Here is a 14,204-nt window from a genome sequence, read left to right on the forward strand (position 1 = left end):
AAATGCCACCATTTCTTCTCATCCCCCTCCAAGAATATGGGGAGTCCCACAATGGATAGAATATTTCATTCACACTCTGTCTGAAGAGCAATTTTTCCCACAGAGAAACAGGGTAGTTAAAATTCTCAACCAGATGAGGGGCCTATTCATGACAATCTCAAATAACAAATGACAGAACTATTGTCTGTCTCATGTATTTTTTGAATCACAAAATCATCTATCTCATAAATTTAACCCTTCATTTCCTGGCAGTACTTTTCATGTCATCACCCATTACACTATAATGTATGTATGTGATAAACTTCTGCCAATAGAATTTTCTTAAAGAATACAAGTTATAATTACCACACACTAAAGCACCAACGCCATCTTGGCAACAGAACAGAATTTTAAATAATGGTTGCCCTGTGGGTATGAAATCTAAACCACTTGGAAACTATAAGTATTTGGTTCTTCTTTGGTTCATTATGCAGTAATCTATAAATACTGCACAGAGCTTTAAGCCCTGAGAGCCAACAAGCTCCAGCAAGATCAGAAACTGGTAGTTTCTGCAAGGAACAGTTGTAGTTCTCCTCTTTAAAAAAAAAAAAAAAAAGGCTTTATTTTCCTTTACTGACTCTCAGAATTTAGAAAAGTCTTTCAGAAGACTCAGCCTGCTTCAGTTAAGCTGAGGGTAACCAAGGAAATATTTGGCTCAGGTTTGGACTAGAGCTTTAAAAGTGGAAGTGCGGCAGAGGCAGCAACTCTGATAATCAATGAGGATGACAAAATTCAGGACACCCAGGCTGGGCATTGGTCGACTACCCTGTCATCATCCGCAGGGTTCTGTCTTAACACTAAAAACTCTGGTCTCCACCTGCTAAGTAACAGACACAGCTCCAAGAGTTCACTTCACTGCCATATATACTAAGAGACAAGGAGACAGACTTGGAAGGCGTGGGGAAGAGCCAGAAGTACAGAGAAAGAGAGCAGCTGCTAATTCAACAAAATAGGTCCCTTCCTAACCTACCAGAATTCATAATTTATTTATATTTAGCTTTTTAAAAAACAGACAAACAACCAGGCTTCTCTGCAGTACTGCACTTCACTTCCTATTAACTAATTCAACCTCAAGACAATAACTAACATTACCGCTAGACTGTCAGTGGCTTTAATAATAAGCGTAAGTGACTTTCTAAATTTAGGAAACCTATGAATCTGATTGCCTCAAAGGTTTATAGAGTAATAAAAGGCCAATGCTTAAGTTACACAGCAATTTCTTGGTTTTGCACGCAGCCCTGCATGAAAAGAATTATCTTGGGCAAGCTTCCATAGCAATCAACATGGAAGCAGAGAGGTTTTCCCTTCCTTTCCCAGTGGTGAAGTTATAGCTATTGAAGAGCTGCTACTGCGCAGAGCTGCAAGTCCCATGAAGAGAACTTCTGCTATCTAATCACTGCCAGGACCAGGAACAACCATCTTGGTTATCACACAACGACCAAGGCATTCCTCTGAGCGGCTGTGCTCCAGTGAGCGGGAAGGAAGCATGGATATCTGACAAGAGTGCACATCCAAGATTCAGAGAGGACAGAAAGCAATTGAATTTATCGCCACAAGGAGCACATCATGAAATAATCCAAGGTCAGTTGGCCTATGTTAAAAGAACCACACTGCCCTCCTAAAAACTGCTTAATTTTTGCAGAGACCTGCTATCAAAACTAAGGTTAATTTTTTACAATAGTTTTTTTCACCTACTCTCTGATGATCTGAGCTTGAATGCTTTGCTGAAGCACTTCCTAGGGATCAAAATCACAGACACAGCCTCGCTCCCTACAAAGTATTGATGTCCAATCTCTCTGGCCTGCAGCACTGCCCTCTGTGGGTGTCAAGGACAAATGGCATTAAAGGCTATTATTCCGCTTTTCATGTAAGAAGGCTTAATGTGTCAGCTGCATGTTAATCTAAGGATTATATGCTTACCCTTGGAAAATTCCTTTTAAAAACATCAATAAGAAATCTTTTTTTTTAAGGATTCTTATTTTTTATCACAAAGCCAAATTATATATAAATTTATTGACATTTTACACCTGAAATAAAAGCTTTTAACTGAGAAGAAGAGGCAGCTGCTGCAGAGTTAACAAGAAAGCCAAGATCTCCGCTGAGGCGATCTAAATATATAGCATGCCTTAAAAATAAGAGAATGCCAGCTAAGGCTCGCCAGTGCAGGTATGTGTCTGATCAAATACCAATGCTACAAATCCTGCGCTGGATTTTTTTTAAGACTTCTATACTGACTTCCAGTCAATAGAAAGACAGTGGACAAACACACGCATTTAGTTCCTCTCCCTTCTAAACTGTAATATAACAATATTTACATATAACTTTTTAAAGGTGTAAATCCACAAGGACAAAGATAATAGGAGAGATTAAAATCCTAAACTATTTAAAGCTGAAAATCAAACAGATGGCAACTTACTTAGCACACCCAAGGAAGCTATATCTTCCAATTTGTGAAGCTCCATTCTTAAACATGAACAGACATTTAAGAATCATCAGACACATAAAGAAAGTTACATGAAAGACAGAAACAAATAGGAAAAAAGCAACTTAACAAAAATTATGTAGAAAAAGAAAGCTTCAAAAAGAAAAAAAAAGTTATCATTAATAGCCTCAGAGAGCTAAGAGAAAATACTCTGTCATGAAATAACAAGATTCTATAAAATAGAAGCATTCAGAGAACAACCACCAAAAAGAAGACATGCCAGAAAATAAAAACATGATAACAAACATGAAAAATTTAATAGGAGTAGAAAGCAAAGTTGAGGAAATATTCTAAGAAAAGAGCTAGAAACAGAGGTAGAAAACAGGAGAAAAGACAAGACAGTCATAGGACAAGGAAGTCAACATCTAACAGGAATTTCAGAAGGAAAGAACAGAAAACAGAGGGGGAAAATCAATAATGATACACTTCAAGAAAATTTCTAAAAATGAAGGATGTGAGTTTCCAGCCTAAAAGTGCCCATTTGGATCTCAGCACAATAATGAAAATAGAACCTACCCAACAATGAATATTATCATGAAATTTCAGAACAATGAAGACAAAGAACTAAAAGTCCAAGAAAAAAAGTAAGAAAAATAGGTCACCAACAAAGGATTCTGGGAATCAGAAGGTCTTAGACTTCTCACCATCAACCCTAGAAGCCAGAAGACAATGAGCAAAGCCTTCACTATTCTGAAGTTCAGAGACTGCCAATCTGGAACTCTACACTCAGTCAGACTACAAATTAAATATGAATGTGACATTCTCAGATTTAAAAAACTCGAAAGTCTTACCTCCTGTGTAATTTGTTAGGAAGTTCCAGAAGATGTGGTCTCCAATGAGGGAGTAAACCAAGAAAGAAGAGACTACAGTATGAGGAAAACAGGGAAGCCAATAAGGGAGCAAGATAAAAGAAATCCCCAGAATGGTGAAGGGTGACTCAGTCCCAAGGTACACAGCAGGCCTAGAGAGGAAGTAGTCTAGACTGGGGCAGGGCATAAGACTCCAGGTGTGATTTCGTCAAGCAGATGAAATTGATAAAATACCTCATATGGCTTAAGGTATTGGGAGGAGAGTCACATGGAAAGCTGTTTGTGGTTAAATTAGTGATAAGTGCACAAATTTTTAAAAACAAGATAATTATTAAACTCAAGGAAAACAATTTGTATGCAGGAAAGTTAAAGTAATCAAACTACACTACATAGCACATCTGTGAATCTTGTTTACACACTATTAGGTAAACACCAAATAAGAAACGGGGAGGGGAAGAGCAACAGCATAAAGAGGACAGGAGACCTGGTGGAACCACCAGGTTCCTTTAAAAATCAAGCTTGTATAACTGCAATAAAAACAAAAGCTAAACTTAAGAGATGATACCTACTATTTCGTTAGCATAACACTGAAGAACTTACAAAATACTTTCACATGTGTCTAATCATTAAAATTTACCACAAATCTGTAAGTTAGGTTACACCCTTTATACAGATGAGGGAACCAGCTCACGGACATTATGTAACTTGATCAAAGTGACATAGAACAACAAGGTGGCAGAAGCAGGACTAGGAAGATCATGACATGCACAAAGTGTGTTTGAGATTTCCAATATGGTTGATATTAATGATGTGGGTAGGAGTCTAGAAGGAGATGAGCCAAATCAAATTCTGGAGCTCAGTGGTTCTCAAACTTGAGTGGGCATGAGAATCACCTGGAGTTCCACTTATTTGAGGAATCTAAAGTAATCAAATTCATAGAAACAGAGAGTAGAATGGTGGTCACCAGGGGTTGGGGGAGGGAGAAAGAGAGAGTCACTATTCAATGGGTATAGAATTTCAGGTTTGCAAGATGGGAAAGTTCTGGAGATCTGATTCATAATGCCATGAATATACTTTACTGAACTTTACACTCAAAAATGGTTAAGATGATAAATTTTATGTTATGTTTTTTACAACAAAAAAAAAGAATCACCTGGAGGGCGTGTTAAAATACTGGTTGCTGGACCTCACACTCAAAAGTTTCAATTTAGTAGGTTTGGGTGGGACCTAGGAATTTCTACTTCTAACAAGTTACTGGGTGATACTGATGCCACTGTTCCAGGGTCCCAATTTTAGGAACCATTGCTCTAGTTTAAAGGTTCTCAGTCCTGAATGCACAGTAATTTCACTTGAGACCCTAGACAAAGTAAATGAGAACATGAGGAGTGGGGGCAGTGGTGAAGTTATGCACCTGGACACTGTAAAGCCCTCAGGGTGACTCCAATATGCAGGCAGTTTGAGAGCCCCTGGCGTGGACGCTGGCCCACCCAAGTGGCAGTACAGCATATGTGAGTGCTATGAGCGGGCCTGTGGCCACTCAGCCACATCCTGGCCGTGCCTCAGTTTCATCATGTATAAAAGAATGGTCATAGAATTGCTGAGAATATTAAATACGATAATCAACAACAGAACCCAGGGTTGTGCCCATCACATATGAATAATTATGTTATTACTTTTGCTGCTGATATTACAGGAAACAAGGTTGACCCTGTTTTCTCAGCTATAAAATGGGGTCGGGTTAAAGACAATGAAGAAACTATTAACATTCAATCCCAGACTACTCAGCAAGGCAAAAAACTCCAAGGGAGCTAAGAACAAAGTGGGATTAAATCTAAGAACCTATTATAATTCTCACAAGCATTTGGCAAACCAAGGGTCCTTTCTACTGAATTAGTAGCTAATCCCTTTACTCTGAATAGCTGTTGTTATTTGAAATATAAATATCATTGGAAGACCAGGTGTTGGAATCAATACTCAAAACACCACCACCTTTATCTCAAGAAACAATATAATAATATGTTCAGACACGGAAGGTATTGTAAGACTCAGAGCTGAAATTCCTGAAGACATCTACATGGTAAACAATTTCTTGTCAAAAGAAATTAAAAATGAAGACAAAAGCACAGTTCAGACAGGGTTGTTCGTTCAAGAAATATCTGAGCGCCTCCCACACACCAGGCACAGTGGCAGTGGGGGAGGACACGCCACTGCAGGGCAGAGCTTTTCATGCAGTGAAGCGGGTGGGTCTGGCCGTGAAGCAAGCTTTGGGAATACTGAATAACACCGTTTTTCCTCAAAAGCACTGCAGGGAAAGCCAAAATTGTGGTTTCCGTTAAGTTTTTGCTTGCGTGTATAGCTGCATATTTGGGGGGAATATCACAGATTACTTACAGTGATACTTTAAGTTTCCAGTGTCTTGAGTCCAGAGTAAGTATAAAGAAATCATTGTTTTTGTCCTCAGAAAGCAACATAACCCTCCCTAGATGTCTGGGTCATACCAAAGTCTCAGTCCCCAGGGCAAGCCTCCTTTCATTAAGTCATCCGAGTAATTTCCCCACAAAACATTCTCAACACTGTGGGGAAATATTTTTAATGAGGAAAATGGTGCCTATTTCTAGATAGAACTGGCTAAAGGTCTAGGAAGCAGCATTCTGGGGTGGTCCACAGCTCTGAGAGTCAGAAATTACATCTTCACACCATACTGATAAGTTCAAATCACCTCCTGACCACAAAAATCTTAGTTTCCTCTAAAACTCAGAATACGGGATCTGATTAAACAATCAGTAAACACTTCCCGAGTGAGTGCCAACCCTGGATATGATGGATGGTCCCAAGCATGTGCCCACCAGGGTGGAATTTTCTCTGAGTAATGCTCCCTAAATATACCGGGGGCACTCTGTATATGGGAAGCTGAAGATGAACTTGGCAAGTAGAATATATAAGGAATGCTGCCTTTCTTGTACACTTAGCTACTTCCAAACAACAGGCCTACTTGTAGGGTTTTTTCCTCTCTGCTCCCTTGATTTATTATTAATCCAAACGCCCCACAATCATTACACAAAGGAAAGTGTGGGGACAGGGAAGAAGTCAGGAGACCTGACTGCTGTTGGTACCACCCTTACAAGCCATGTGACTCTGGACCTCAGCTTCCTTACCTATCAAAAGAAGGACACTTACTGCTCTGCTGGAAGGGCTGTTTTAAAGATTAATAACAACAACAAGGAATAGAAGGACTAGTACGCATCAGGCACTGTTCTAAGCGCCCTACAAATATCCATTAATTCAATCCTTCCCAGAACCCTAGAAAGTAAATACATTTATCCCCATTGCACAGTTGAGGAAACTGGGGCACAGAGAGGTTAAGTAATTTGTCAAAATCTTATGTGGCTAATAATTGAACCCATGCATTCTGGCCCCCGGATCCATATTTGTAATTGCTTATTTATCCTGTCTCCCTGATGCTTCTTTCAGGTCAAACAAGAGAATACACCTGAAAATACTTTGCAAACCATACAAAGATACATTAATAATAATAATAATAATAATAATAATGATAGTTTGCTTCCCAGCACCCACTGACCCTCCTGGTAACTACCCCGATTCACCTCTGGAGGGAACCATTCCCCACTGTCAACAATCAATGCTTCATCTTCAGCTGAAGATGTGCTGACCTCAGGCTCCAGGTCATATGACTTGGGAAATCCAATCAGGACAGGCCCTGGCCACAAATGTTGTTCGTGCAGTATCTTGGATGATCACTGTAACGATGCGAGCCTGAAGCTGCTGGTGGTCTCCATTTGTAGCCAAAGAACATGCAGCTAAGACGGCTCCTCACGACATCCTTGGGCTCCCCAGTCAAGCCCTTCCTGAAGTCAGATCATCTCTAGACTTTCAGTTACCTGAGCTGAAAAATTTTTTCACTTGAGATAGTTTGAATTTGGTTTTCTGTCACTTGCAACCAAGAGAATCACCTTGATATTCTTCCTAAAACACATGTTGTTCCATCAAGCTATATTCATCTTTACTTCAGCACTTTCCCCTCTCTGAAAAATAAAACTTGAGAGACTGAGAAAGTAAATTTTTATTAGCTAGCCTTGACAAATTAAACACTCCTGAGGCTGGAGTTCTTGACAAAAGAACTCCATGTTAGGTAGAAGAGAAGATCTAGTTTTTCTAATGCCACAGAACAAGAGATTTGGCCTATCATCAAATCTGTTTCCTAAAACTTTATTTTTAACCAAAGAAGTTAAGCCTGCAGTTTCCAGCTTTGTAAGGAAAAAACCATAATGTTTATTTTCTCTCAATCTTCTCAATTTTCAATTTTCATTTACCTCTAAATCCAAACCACTATAAAAAATTACTAAGATGACGAACAGAACAGAATTTTTAAAAACATTTTAACCCAAGAAGCAGAAGATGTGAACGGATATATATCATTTCTTCCTCATAAACAAACTACACCTTAAGTTTACTTATTAATTTTGGCAACAAAACAAACCAGTATGGAGTTTTAATCACATTCATTAAACTATTCATTGCACCAGCTAACATTTCTCGGTGGTTCCTTCAGACAAATCCTCACAAGAGTCTTAGATTTCAGAGGACTCTTGGTCACTGTTGGTCACCCAGATCACTGCCTCAAAAGGTGGCAAATTACATTCCCTTTGATGTCTGAAGGCTCCTAAGGCAATGTGTAAACATTACCAGGTCTTCATGCATTTTCCCATCTTCAAATTATCATACACAGTTAAATAACTGTAACTACAACTTCCAAACAAATGTCCAGTCTCACTTCCTAAAAGACCTCTTGGGCTGGAAGAAGGCAACGCAGCCATCATGGCTTATGATGGCTTACTGATTAACAGCGGACTCATTTCCTTTTTATCTGTCAGAGGACAGGCTGGGGGTAGCAAAGGCGCAGTCACGCACAGCCCAAGAGTCCACTCCATACAACATATATGAGCATGCATGAAAATGCTAATCGAGTTAAAACAACGTTAAAAAATAGTTTCACATTCCTTAGAGAAATATAAGAAATATTTCTTTATTTTCAACGTTCATTACAATGCCCTCTATAGCCCCCTATTAAGAAACAAACTTACAAACTGCAGTAGGTGTACAGATAAGCATACCAACAGAGAGAGATTAATTTGTTACACTACATCCCAAACTTTATTACCTTAGTGTGATGTTCTTTCTGTTGAGGTTTATTATTTATTATTAAGTAGCATACAATCGGAGGTCTGCTTGGCTTGCTGTGGTATTCACTTCAAAGCTCATGGCCCTATCCAGACATGCTGCCTTCAAATAGTGTGGTGTTACCACATGTAAACAATTAGGACTTTTAAACCCGTGATCATTTCTATGCACGTCATACTACATATGCCTTACAACCAAAGTAGCCATTAGATTATGTAGAGTAAGTGTTTGTCAAATTTATAAAATTAATAAATATAGCTGACATATCAGTTTTAAATTAAGGATTTGGTAATTCTAGTTCTATATGACACTTTTGTTTTGATTCATAGAAATCACGATCTTAGAATGGAACTTCACGATTATAGGAGCCTCTTGTAAATTCCACAAAGGCAGAACCATATCTGACTATCATTGTTTTATGCCTGACATACAATAGCCACTGCAAATATCTGTTGGACAAATAAATGAATAAAGGCATCAACACTAAAATTAATGGGTTCAGACTATTTCATGACTACATAGGCACATCTTGGAGACATTGTGGGTTTGGGTCCAGACCACCACAATAAAGTGAATATCACAGTAGCAAGCCACATGAATTTTTCAGTTTCCCAGTGCATATAAACATTATGTTTACACTACAGTGTAGTCTATGAAGTGTGCAATAATAGCATTATGTCTCAAAAAACAATGTACAGGGGGCCGGCCCGGTGGCGCAGCAGTTAAGCACGTGCACTCCTCTTCAGCGGCCCAGGGTTTGCAGGTTCGGGTCCCAGGGGCGTACCAATGCACCACTTGTCAAGCCATGCTGTGGCAGCGTCCCATATAAAGTAGAGGAAGATGGGCATGGATGTTAGCCCAGGGCCAGTCTTCCTCAGCAAAAAGAGGAGGATTGGCAACAGATGTTAGCTCAGGACTAATCTTCTTCACACACAAAAAAAAATGTACATACTTTAATAAAAAATACCTTATTGCTAAAAAATGCTAACCATCATCTGAGCCTTCAGCAAGCCATAATCTTTTTGCTGGTGGAGGGTCTTGCCTTGATGTTGATGGCTGCTGACTGATCAGGGTGGCGGATGCTGAAGGCTGGGGTGGCTGTGGCAATTTCTTAAAATAAGACAACAACGAAGTTTGCCACATCAATTGACTCTTCCTTTCACAAACGATTTCTCTGTAGCATGCAATGCTGTTTGATAGCATTTTACCCACAGAAGAACTTCTCTCAAAATAAGAGTCAGTCCTCTCAAACCCTGCTGCTGCTTTATCAACTAAGTTTATGTAATATTCTAAATCCTTTGTTGTCATTTGAACAATCTTCACAGTATCTTCACCAGGAGTAGATGCCGTCTCAAAAAATCTCCTTCTTTCCTCATCCATAAGAAGTAACTCCTCATCCGTTTAATCATGAGATTGTAGCAATTTAGTCACATCTTGAGCCACTTTTAATTCTAGTTCTCTTGCTATTTCTACCGCATCTGCAGTTATTTCCTCTACTGAAGTCTTGAACCCTTCAAAGTCATCCATAAAGACTGGAATCAACTTCTTCCCAACTCCTGTTAATGGTGGTATTTTCACCTCTTCCCATGAATCACAAATGTTCTTAATGGCATCTAAAATGGTGAATCCTTTGCAAAAAGTTTTCAATTTACTTTGCCCAGATCCATCAGAGAAATCACCATCTATGGCAGCTATAGGGTGCCAAAATTATTATTACAAAATTATTTCTTAAATAATAAGACCTGAAAGTCAAAATTACTCCTTGATCCATGGGCTGTAGAATGGATGTTGTGTTAGTAGACATGAAAACAACATTAATCTTGTTGTACATCTCCATCAGAGCTCTTGAGTGACCAGATGTGTTGTCAATAAGCAGTAATATTTTGAAAGAAGTCTGTTCTTCTGAGCAGTAGGTCTAATAGTGGGCTTAAAATATTCAGTAAACCATGTTGTAAACATATGTGTTGTCATCCATGCCTTGTTGTTCCACTTATAGAGCACAGGCAGAGTACATTTAGCATAACTCTTAAGGGCTCTAGGCTTTTCAGGATAGTAAATAAGCATTGGCTTCAACTGAAAATCACTAGTTGCATGAGCCCCTAACAAGAGAGTCAGCCTGTCCTTAGAAGCTTTGAAGCCAGGCACTGACTTCTCCTCTCTAGCTATGACAGTCCTAGACGGCATCCTCTTCCAACATAAGGCTGTTTCGTGTACGTTGAAAATCTGTTGTTTAGTGTAGCTACCTTCATGAATTATCTTAGCAAGATCTTTTAGATAACTTGCTGCAGCTTCTACATCAGCACTTGCTGCTTCAACTTGCACTTTTATGTTATGGAGATGGCTTCTTTCCTTAAACCTCATGAACCAACCTCTGCTAGCTTCAAACTTTTCTCAGCTTTCCTAGAACTGAAGGGAGTTAGGGCCTTGCTCTGAATTAGGCTTTGGCTTAAGGGAATGTTGTGGCTGGTTTGACCTTCTATCCAGACCACTAAAACTTTCTCCATATCAGCAATATGGCTGTTTTGCTTTCTTATGATTCGTGTGTTCACTGGAGTAGCGCTTTTAATTTCCTTTAAGAAATTTTCCTTTGCATTCACCACTTGGCTAACTGTTTGGTGCAAGAGGCCTAGCTTTCAGCCTGTCTCAGCTTTCGACATGCCTTCCTCACTAAGCTTAATCATTTCTAGCATTTGATTTAAAGTGAGAGATGTGTGACTCTTCTTTTCACTTGAACACTTGGAGGCCACTGTAGGGTTATTAGTTGGCCTAACTTAAATATAGGTGTGTCTCAAGGAATAGAGAGGCCCAAGGAGAGGGAGCGAGTCAGGGAACGGCCAGTCAGTAGAGTAGTCAGAACACACATGACATTTATCAATTAAGTTCACCGTCTTATGTGGGTGCAGTTCGTGGCACCCCAAAACAATTCAACAGTAACATCAAAGATCATTGATCACAGATCACCATAAAAAATATAATAATAATGAAAAAGCTTTAAATATTGTGAGAATTACCAAAATGTGACACAGAGACACACAGTAAGTAAATGCTGTTGAAAAAATGGCACCAATAGACTTGCTCATTGCAGGGTTGCCAAAAAACTTCTATTTGTAAAAACTGCAATATCTGTGAAGCACAATAAAATGAGGTATGCCTGTACTATGTCCCTGCTTTTATGAAGTAAAGCATGAGTTAGCAAACTTTTTTGTAAAGGGCCAGATGGTAAATATTTTAGGCTTTGTGGGCCATACGCTCACTGTCGCAACTACTCAATCCTGGTCTCTCTTACAACTATTCAACTCTGCCGTTATAACCCAAAAATGGTCAAAGACAATACATAAACAAATGAGCATGATTGTGTTTAAATAAAACTTTATGTACAAAAACAGAATTTGGGCATAAAAACATCCAAATCCCATGGGAATCACTTTCTTACAATGAACACTCTATTCCCTAATAGTTGGAAATTGGTGGACTTGCTAAATTCAGCCAGACATGTTTTGTTAGATCAAAAATTGGCAAATACGCTCATTTTCCACTGTGCCCATCACTTCTTTTTTTTTTTTTTTGTGAGGAAGATCAGCCCTGTGCTAACGTCTGTCAATCCTCTCCTTTTTTTTTGCTGAGGAAGACTGGCCCTGGGCTAACATCCGTGCCCATCTTCCTCCACCTTATATGGGATGCTGCCACTGCATGGCTTGCCAAGCGGTGCATCGGTGCGCACCCGGGATCCGAACCGGGGAATCCCGGGCCGCCGCAGCAGAGCGCGCGCACTTAACCACTTGCGCCACCGGGCCGGCCACCCCATCACTTCTTATTGAGGAACCCCTCATTAATTTCAGTCATGTTATTACCAGCCTGGCCAATGCAAGCCCTTGAATTTACATCCTAGATTCTACAGTACAACTAGTTTCCAGGGATGTGGCCCATATCGGTACCCACGGGTAACACAGAATCCGTAACTACAACATAGGCTCCTTGAGAGTAAGCCCAGGACTTTCAATGATTTGTCTTTCATCTAACACCTAATATCAACACCTAATAAACTTTAAACATTCATTGATTACCTGTTGTTTGATTATTCTGCATGGTCTTCTTGGAAGGGTTATAAAGAAAGTAACAATGGCAGAGAAGAGGATGTAGAAAACGTGTCAGTAGGGAACAAAGTGAAAAGGGACACGGTGAGTCACAGGAAAAGCAGCAGTAATCACTACAGGACTGAAACACCACAGACATGTCTCCCAACTGTGTCTCAATCTTTTATCTGCTCTCTGGATTCCTCCTCCATGTCACAGCAGAAGCTGGGCAGAGGTTGAACAACCTGGGACTACCTCAACTGTAACCACAGTGAGGATAAAACCTTTTTAATCTTCATTTCTGCCAGAGGGTACCCTCTGCGGGGGAACCTCAAAAAATTACCTGCATCTAGTAGAATGAATGAACTGTTTTATTCTCACACAGTGGAAGGCCCTATAGCAATGAAAATGAACAATCTATAACTAGATGCAATAATATGGAGGAATCTCTTGAATACATTGTTGAATGAGAAAAGCCAGACACAAAAGAGTATAGTCTGCCTTATATATTACACATGCACACATGCATGCAGAAAGAAAAACAGGCAAAACTAACTTACACTGCTAGAAATCAAAAGAATAGTTACCCATGAGCAAGGTAGTGTCTAGTGTCTAGAAGAAGACATGAGGTTGTGGGGGTAACGTTCTGCTTCTTGATCTGTGTGCTAGTTACATGGGTGCGTTCAGTTTGTGAAATTATACTGAGCTATACACTTAAAATGAGTATTTTCTGCATGTATAGTCTATTTCAATTGAAAGTTAAAAAAACATTACCCCATATCTAAGTGGTCCTGGACCAGAGAGCCAAATGAAGGCCTCATACAGGGCCCCTTACACCTTCCCCCCGTCCATCCTTCAAAGCCTTTTTGCCTCAGGCAGAGCCTCACTCACTCCTCCTCATCTTTTCAAAGTACAACCAAACAGAGACCAAAGAGCAAAAAAGCAAACTAGATCATTTTAAACTACCTATAATTCCAGTTACAGCTCCTTCAGAATGTCAGTGTCTTTTAAAGAAATTTTGCTGCCATCACTAACTCTTTGTTCTAAATCAGAAACGAGAATGTAAGAAGCCTCCACTGCCCTAAAGGCTCACTAAAATAGAATTCTTTTAAAATAATGCTCTAAATGGGCAACTCTAGTTCATAAACACCTATGAAGAAATGCTGAGGTACTCAGGGACCACTTGAGAAAGGTACCGTAAATAAAACTTAACTGAGATTAGAAGGCAGAACAGTTGACAGCCAGCCCGCAAGAACCGCAGAGTTGTAATAATCAATTGTATAATTGGCTATAATGTATAATAATCTATAAGTATAATCACAGCTGAACACATCTTTAAGATTTTATGTAAGGTTTCAATTCAGGTAGTCAAGTTAGAGGGCTGGGAATCATTTTGAATCTCTTGATTGTTGATTTTAATATAGTAACTTCAACTTGACATTACCAATCATATTCTTTTCATATTTTGTTATAAGTTCTGTTTAAAAAATCAATTAAGACCTTTAATCATATCAGGTCACAGAGACTGGTCTATTTATGAATGCTGATCAGGAAGAAGGCAAGAGTCGTAATCAGATCCACTGACCTAACAATACACGTCAG

General features: G+C 39.4%; 1 protein-coding gene across 5 annotated transcripts in view; it reads right to left on the bottom strand.

Moving 5' to 3' along the window:
- The window catches only part of SGMS1 (sphingomyelin synthase 1), a 281,381-nt gene that overhangs the window by 234,232 nt on the left and 32,945 nt on the right, over nucleotides 1-14,204 (bottom strand). The window lies entirely within an intron of this gene.

The sequence above is a fragment of the Diceros bicornis genome, chromosome 6 (genome assembly GCF_020826845.1).
Source record: "Diceros bicornis minor isolate mBicDic1 chromosome 6, mDicBic1.mat.cur, whole genome shotgun sequence".
Lineage (NCBI taxonomy): Eukaryota > Metazoa > Chordata > Mammalia > Perissodactyla > Rhinocerotidae > Diceros > Diceros bicornis.